Source organism: Loxodonta africana, chromosome 7, assembly GCF_030014295.1.
Source record: "Loxodonta africana isolate mLoxAfr1 chromosome 7, mLoxAfr1.hap2, whole genome shotgun sequence".
Lineage (NCBI taxonomy): Eukaryota > Metazoa > Chordata > Mammalia > Proboscidea > Elephantidae > Loxodonta > Loxodonta africana.
In genome coordinates this window covers 78,029,360-78,036,753 of record NC_087348.1, presented here as the reverse complement: position 1 = coordinate 78,036,753, position 7,394 = coordinate 78,029,360, and positions in this window count along the sequence as shown.

The following is a 7,394-nucleotide window of genomic DNA, read 5'->3' as shown; positions in this document are numbered from 1 at the left end:
TAAGTGAAATGGGGATCTCTTAGAGGACTTTGAGTGTAGAATAAACACTATAGGCAGAGGGACAAGAAAGGAAGCAAGGAGACTTCTTAAGGGACTATTGAAATGATCTAGGAGGAAGCTGATGACAGCTTGGATTAGTGAGGTGAGAGTGGAAGAGATAATAAGAGGTCTGATTCTGGAAATGTTAAAAAAAATAGAGTAATGATTGTGAATACATACAATTTGCATATTTATATGTGTTCATGTTGTCATGTTGCATCTGCTCAGTTGAGCCCATCGGTTAGAGCTCCATTCTGATGGCCCCTATTTTAACCCATTAAAAATTCTTTCTGATACTGAGATTCATTTATGAATTAAAAAATAAATAATTCCTATCATGTGCCAGGCACTGTGCTAGGCACAATAGGCCCAATGGTAAAAATAAAAAAAAAAAAAAAAACGCATAGTTTCTGCCTTCCTTCCATTGTAGTGAGGAAGACAAGTGTTACGCTATGTGGATATAGAGAACTGTCAAGACAGCTCACAGCTGAATTCAGAAGGTCCTAGACAATTCAGAATTTTCAAAGGTCAATTTACATAGATTCTGGGGTGGCACACCAAACATCTCCCCCTCTTCACACACACCTTGTCAGTATAAATAGGAGAGAAATGGCCAACTTTTTAAGGGAAAATGGAGTCTATAGTTGATAATTCTACATTCTCCTCTGCTCCTTGGAAAGGGAATTGGAGAGTGGGAAGTTTGTGATTGGCCCCATGAAGGGGGATATCTTCTCATTCTGAAAGTGTATGTTTGCTGAGTCACAAGACATGGAGTTCTGGGCCCAATGCCACTCAAATGTGAGGAAAGTGTAAAGAAGAGGGTAAATGTCACTCTCTCTGGTTTCCTCTGGTATCAAGGCAAGCACGGTAGGAATTCCCATGTTTGCCATGAGCCTAAGTTTCTTGCTCGAAAAGCAACTGAAAACTGAGACCGCCTGTTCAACATGACTTGGCCATTAGTTCTTGGAAACCTGCGCTCTGGGAAGACAATATATCAGTATATAATTTTGCTGTTTGATTCAGGAAATTCTGGCAAATTAATTGATCTGCAATAACAGTCTGGTCACCTGGCTTAGAAAGATTTCTTTGCCTACACCATTAAGGTTAGAGTGTAGGAGCTCAATTTTCAAAGAATTTATTTATTAGATAGTTTAAGACCCTCACCTTACTATCTTTACCAAATCTAAACTAATATGTCTTGAACTTTGCCCAATTGCAATTAGTTCACCTTGGAAGTCATGCCTTAAACCTCTTAAGCTCGGACTCCCAAGCCCTATACACAGGAGTTTTTTGCCTTCCCTCTTCTGAAACAGTGTTATTCCTCACTGCAGTCAGTTCTAGTAAACTTGGATTAGCTTTATTAACAGGTTGCCTGAGAATGTTTGCAGAGTCTCTGGGTGGCACATATGGTTAATTGCTCAACTACTAGCCAGAACGTTGGCAGTTCAAACCCACCCATCGGCACCTTGGAAGACAGGCATGGTGATCTGCTTCTGAAAGGTCACGACCTTGAAAACCTTATGAAGCAGTTCTGCTTTGCACACATAAGGTCATTATGAGTCAGAATCGACTCAACAGCAACGAACACCACCACCACCACCACCACCAACATTCAAACAGAGTTCTCCTAGACTTCCCAAGAGATTTTCCAGTGAAACGGAAGACTGGAGAAATGGGGAGTGAAGAGACTGCCTTCACTGAAGGGAGAAAGAGGCCTTGTTTCCATGAAATCTCCAACAGCAGGAAACAGTGGAGGGGGGTTTATCCAGGCATTAGATTGTTACCTGATGGTCCAGATGATGACAGTGACAGCTGACTGCCACTGTGCCAAAAGCAAGCCTATGTGAAGTAACCTAACATGGGATTCACCAGAGGAATGTACTAGGCAGCACAGCACTTTTGCTACCCTAGAGTGTGTGGTCATGCATAGGAAGAGATGCATGCAAATGTTGCCTCATCCACACCCACACTCTTGCACTCCAATTTACTGCAAGAAATCTCAATATATTTTTCCTACTCATTATGTTTCTTTGGTTGAATCTTCATCGGTAAAGATTTTAGTACTGGAATTGGTTCTAGAAAAACAGAATCTTAAGGATGAGTTTTCCGAATCGGCTATGGGTCGTCTAGAATTGATTGTCTAATCTGATTAGATTTAAAGGCACTAGTGACTCTATTTCCAGTGGTAAAGGGAGCATTAGTTGTTGTCATGGTTTGAATTATGTCCCCCCAAAAATGTGTGTATCAATCGGGCTGGGCCGTGATTCCCAGGATTGTGTGATTTCCGTATATGTTGTAAATGCCTCTATGATGTTAATGAGGGTGGATGGGGGGCAGTTGTGCTAGTGAGGCAGGATTCAACCTACAGGATTAGACTGTGTCTTGAGGCAATCAATCTCTTGAGATATAAAAGATGGAAGCAAGCAGAGGGACAGGGGGACGTCATACCACCAAGAAAACAGCACCACCAACAGAGCATATCCTTTAAACATGAGGTTCCTGTGCCTGAGAATCTCCTCAACCAGGGGAAGATTGAGGACCAGTACCTTCCTCCAGAGCCCACAGAGAGATTCTTCCCCTGGAGCTGACACGCTGAATTTGGACTTGTATTCTACTAAATTTTGAGAGAATGAATTTCTCTTTATTAAAGCCATCCACTTGTGGAATCTCTGTCATAGCAGCACTAGATGACTCAAACAGTAGTCCACTGCATGATTTTGGTAGTGGAATTGGTTCTTCAGAGACAGAATCTTAAGGATGAGTTTTCTGAATAGGCTCTGGCTTGTCTAGAATTGATTGTCTAATCTAGTTAGATTTAAAGGCACTAATGACTCTATTCCCAGTGGTAAACAGGGCATTAGTAGTCCACGGCATGATGTGGTAATAGAGATATATAAAATATCACCATTAGGTACTCCTAGTCAAATACATGGAAATGCTGGTAGCACAGTGGTTAAGTGCTACGGCTGCTAACCAAGAGGCAGGCAGTTTAAATCCTCTAGGAGCTCCTTGGAAACTCCATCTAGTGGTTCTATTCTGTCCTATAGGGTCGCTATGAGTAGGAATCGACTCTACAGCAGCGGGTGGTGGTGGTGGTTAGTCAAAAACATATAAAAGACAAGGTACCTGGTGACCATGTATGATACCTTTAAAGAATTTAGTCAAAAGAGGTAGGTAATGGGATTGGCTGGTTGCTTCTGACTGAACAAAGTAGGAAAAAAGGACTTCAAATTCCCAGTTCAAGCTCTGAATAGACAGCATCAAATTTTCTATACTGATTAAAAAAAAAAAAAAACACACAAAACTTTTCTTCTGTAAACTCAGGGCTGAGAATCCAGAGGTTCATCTCCCCAGTGGCTGGATTATAACGCAAATTGAATTTCCAACTTCCCAGGGTGTCTTCTGTTTAAGTGAGGGCATTGATTGGGAAGAAATAAAACCAAAAAAATCAAATAACAAACCTGTTGCCTCTCAAGTCAATTCCAAGTCATGACAACCCCCATGTATGTATAGGATCCTGAAAATTGGAATAGGAACATAAGAGCAGGTGCCAGTAAAGATGGGAACATTGAACCCCTAAATTCTGCCACGTCTTCTTTGCCAATAGAAGCAACTTTTCCACCTTGGTGGGCAGTTTAGTCCTCCTTTGTCTTAAGAAACAATAATGCTCTTCCCTGAGGCACTTGCCTTGCAAGCAACCACTGAATCTCCTCAGGACTTATGCCTAACATCCTTCTTTGCATCTAGACTTAAGTTACAACAGGCCTCAAAAGGTGAGGTACAAAGTGTGACCCATGAGGAGGTTAGCTACATACCAAAAGAACTGCATGATTTTTATATTTATATAAACAGACACCTGGGGAATATGTGTGCGGATAGATATTAAGAGTGTGGGGTTGTAGTGGAAGGAACATTAAGTTGGGTCAGGCTGAATTTATTGATATTGGTCCACTAAACAGAGTTTCTTTAAAAAAAAATTTTATTGTGCTTTAAGTGAAAGCTTACAAATCAAGTCGGACGCTCATACAAAAATTTATAAACACCTTGCTATATACTCCTAATTGCTCTCCCCCTAAGGAGAAGGCACAGTCTTTCCCTGCAGTCTCACATTTTGTGTCCATTTGGTCAGCTTCTGACCCCCTCTACCCTCTCATCCCCCTTTCAGACAGGAGATGCCAACATACCCTCATGTGTCTACTAGTTCCAAGAAGCTCATTCCTCACAGTATCACTTTCTATCCTATAGTCCAGTCCAATCCCTGTCTGAAGAGTTGGCTCCGGGAATGGTTCCTGTCTTGGACTAACAGAAGGTCTAGGGACCATGACATCTGGGGTCATTCCAGTCTCAGTCAGACCATTAACTCTGGTCTTTTTATGAGAATTTGGGGTCTACATCCCACTGCTCTCCTGCTCCCTCAGGGGTTCTGAGTAGAGTTTCTTGATTCAGTGTTTTAACTCAAGGAGTTAGAAATGGCTCCAACAGTTTGTTTTGTTGGTTGGCTGAAACATGGACCCAAAAATGACCAACACAAATGAAGTTGATATGTCAGAACTTCTTTGCTGTACTTTAGAATAAGATATCTAAAAGCTTAGGGAGATTGGATTGTTAGTGTATTTACCACATAAAACCTGCTCACCCATCGTGAGAAGGTCCAGAGGACACACCTTTCACCACAATGTGAGAAATAAATTTGTGAGGGGAGCCCAGCATCCTCGAAGAGTTCTACTCTGTCCTATACGGTCGTTATGAGTCATAATAAACTCAGCAGCAGTGGGTTTGGGGTTTTGGAGGTCATCTTTAAATTCTTATGAGATCATATTTCATTATTTCACTCATCCAATGTTGTTGCTGAGCCACACAGAATTCATCTCCCTTCTATCATTTTATAATGGCCAAATGAAAGCATATACTGCTCCTTAAGGTATTGCATTCACGTTTGCAAAATCAAAAGAAAAAGAAATGAGAAGGGGAATGTTCTGGGAAATTTTTTCATGTCCAGGCCATTGTGCTAAGTGCATATGCTTATAATTGCAAGGTTGCCCAAACAGAGTGTTTTTTTTTTTTTTTTGGAGGTTAAGTCAGTAATAGCAAAAGGAAAAGGAATGTCTGTGTCTCTTCAGTGAAGAGAATCTCTCAAGAAAACAGCTCAGCCACTTGTCTTGGTCTTTCTGATGGCATCCTTGACCTCCTTTTTCCTTAGGCAGTAGATGATAGGTTTGAGCATAGGGGTAAAGACTGCATATATAACTGAGCTCAATTTGTTGGAGTTCAATGAGGCAATGGCTTGCGGTCGAAATACAATATGAGGAAGAATGGGGCATCAGGAAGTCTCATTAATAACCTGCGATATGCAGATGACACAATTTTGCTTGCTGAAAGTGAAGAGGACTTGAAGCACTTACTGATGAACATCAAAGACCACAGCCTTCAGTATGCATTAAACCTCAACATAAAGAAAATAAAAATCCTCACAACTGGACCAATGAGCAACATCATGATAAACAGAGAAAAGATTGAAGTTGTCAAGGATTTCATTTTTCTTGGTTCTTTATAATCAACACCCATGGAAGCAGCAGTCAAGAAATCAAAAGATACATTGCATTGGGCAAATAAGCTACAAGGGATCTCTTTAAAGTGTTGAACAGCAAAGATATTACCTTGAGGACTAAGGTGTCTGATCCAGGCCATGGTGTTTTCAATTGCCTCGTATGCATGCAAAAGCTGGACGATGAATAAGGAAGACTGAAGAAGAATTGACACCTTTAAATGTTGGCGTTGGCAAAGAATATTGAATACACCGTGGCCTGCAAAAAGGATGAACAAATCTGTCTGGGAAGAAGTACAACCAGAATGCTCCTTGGAAGCAAGGATGGCGAGACTGTGTCTCACATACTTTGGACATGTTGTCAGGAAGGATCAGTCCTTAGAGAAGGACACCATCCTTGGTAGAGGATCAATGAAAGAGAAGACCCTCGATGAGATGGATTAACTGACTCAGTGGCTGCAACAATAGGCTCAAACATAGCAACAATTGTGAGGATAGCACAGGACTGGGCAGTATTTTGTTCTGTTGAGCACAGGATCTCTATGAGTCGGAACCAACACGACGGCACCTAACAACAACAACTTTTTAATCTGTAGCAAGCGTCAGGTTGTCTAAACTTCAATTCTCTTATGAGTGCACAAAGGACTAGTATGTATTATAATACTAAAAGATACAACAAATTATGAATGATTACATTATTGGTGGTTATGATATAGATCTATTGAAAACTTACTTGAGGGCTGACCCTACCCTGGATACTGAAAATATAAAGGTGAAAAGTTCGATCCCCTATTAACAGTCTCGAGGAGTAAACAAGCCATTCCATTTACTCCTTGAGAAAGAGTAAACAGTTGAATGTGTTAAAGCCACTCAGGAAGGACCTAACACTGACTGTGAAAGCAGCCTTCAAAGAAATCAGTGGAACTTCTCCTTAACTGCACCTGGGCAGCCGAGCCCTACTGAAGAAAAACCACACAAAAGGACAGCATGATACCACCATTAAGTAGAACTCAACTGGGTGGCCAGCTATCTTGCAGTATGTTTTTAGCCAATTCACTCTCCACTTCTCCCAAAGACTCCCACCCCCAATCTCCAGTTTTCCACCATGCCATTCCACCTTCAGCTTCCAGCAGCCAACTTCACCTCTTATTTTACAAAGAAAAATGAGGCTACCAGACAGGAATTTATTAAACTTATTAAACTTCTCACTACCAGATCATTGTCTCCCCACCCCCAAGACATCTCTGCTCATTCCTTCTTATCTAAGACCCCTCCCTCCCTCTACTCTAGATCCCATGTCTCAAGAAATCATCTGTCCTATATCCCATCTCTTTTTGTACATTAAATTCATTCTTTTCACAAATACTCACTGAGTACCTAATATGTAACACTCAGTGTTCTAGGGGCTTGGAATACCTCAGTTCTTGATCTTAACTGGTTACATCCTAGTGGAGGGAGACAGACAATAAACAATAAATACACTAAGGAGAAAAATAAAGGAGTCGATAAGTTCTATGAAGAAAATAAATACAGCAGGGTAGAGGAATCGTAAGTGAAGGATTTGGTAGCAGGTTCAAATTTGAAATAGGATGGTCGGGATTGGCCTCACTGAGAAGAGTCATGAAGGTTACCTGTGGCTATCTGCTAGAAGATCTTTTCAGACAAAGACAGTAGCTAGTGCAAAGACCCTAAAATGAGGCACAGTATGAGGCATAGCAAGGAGGCCAGTAGGGCTGGAGCACAGTGAGTGGAGAAGGGAGTGGTAGAAAATGAAGTGAGAGAAGCAAGGGGGTGGGGCGATGATGAGAAG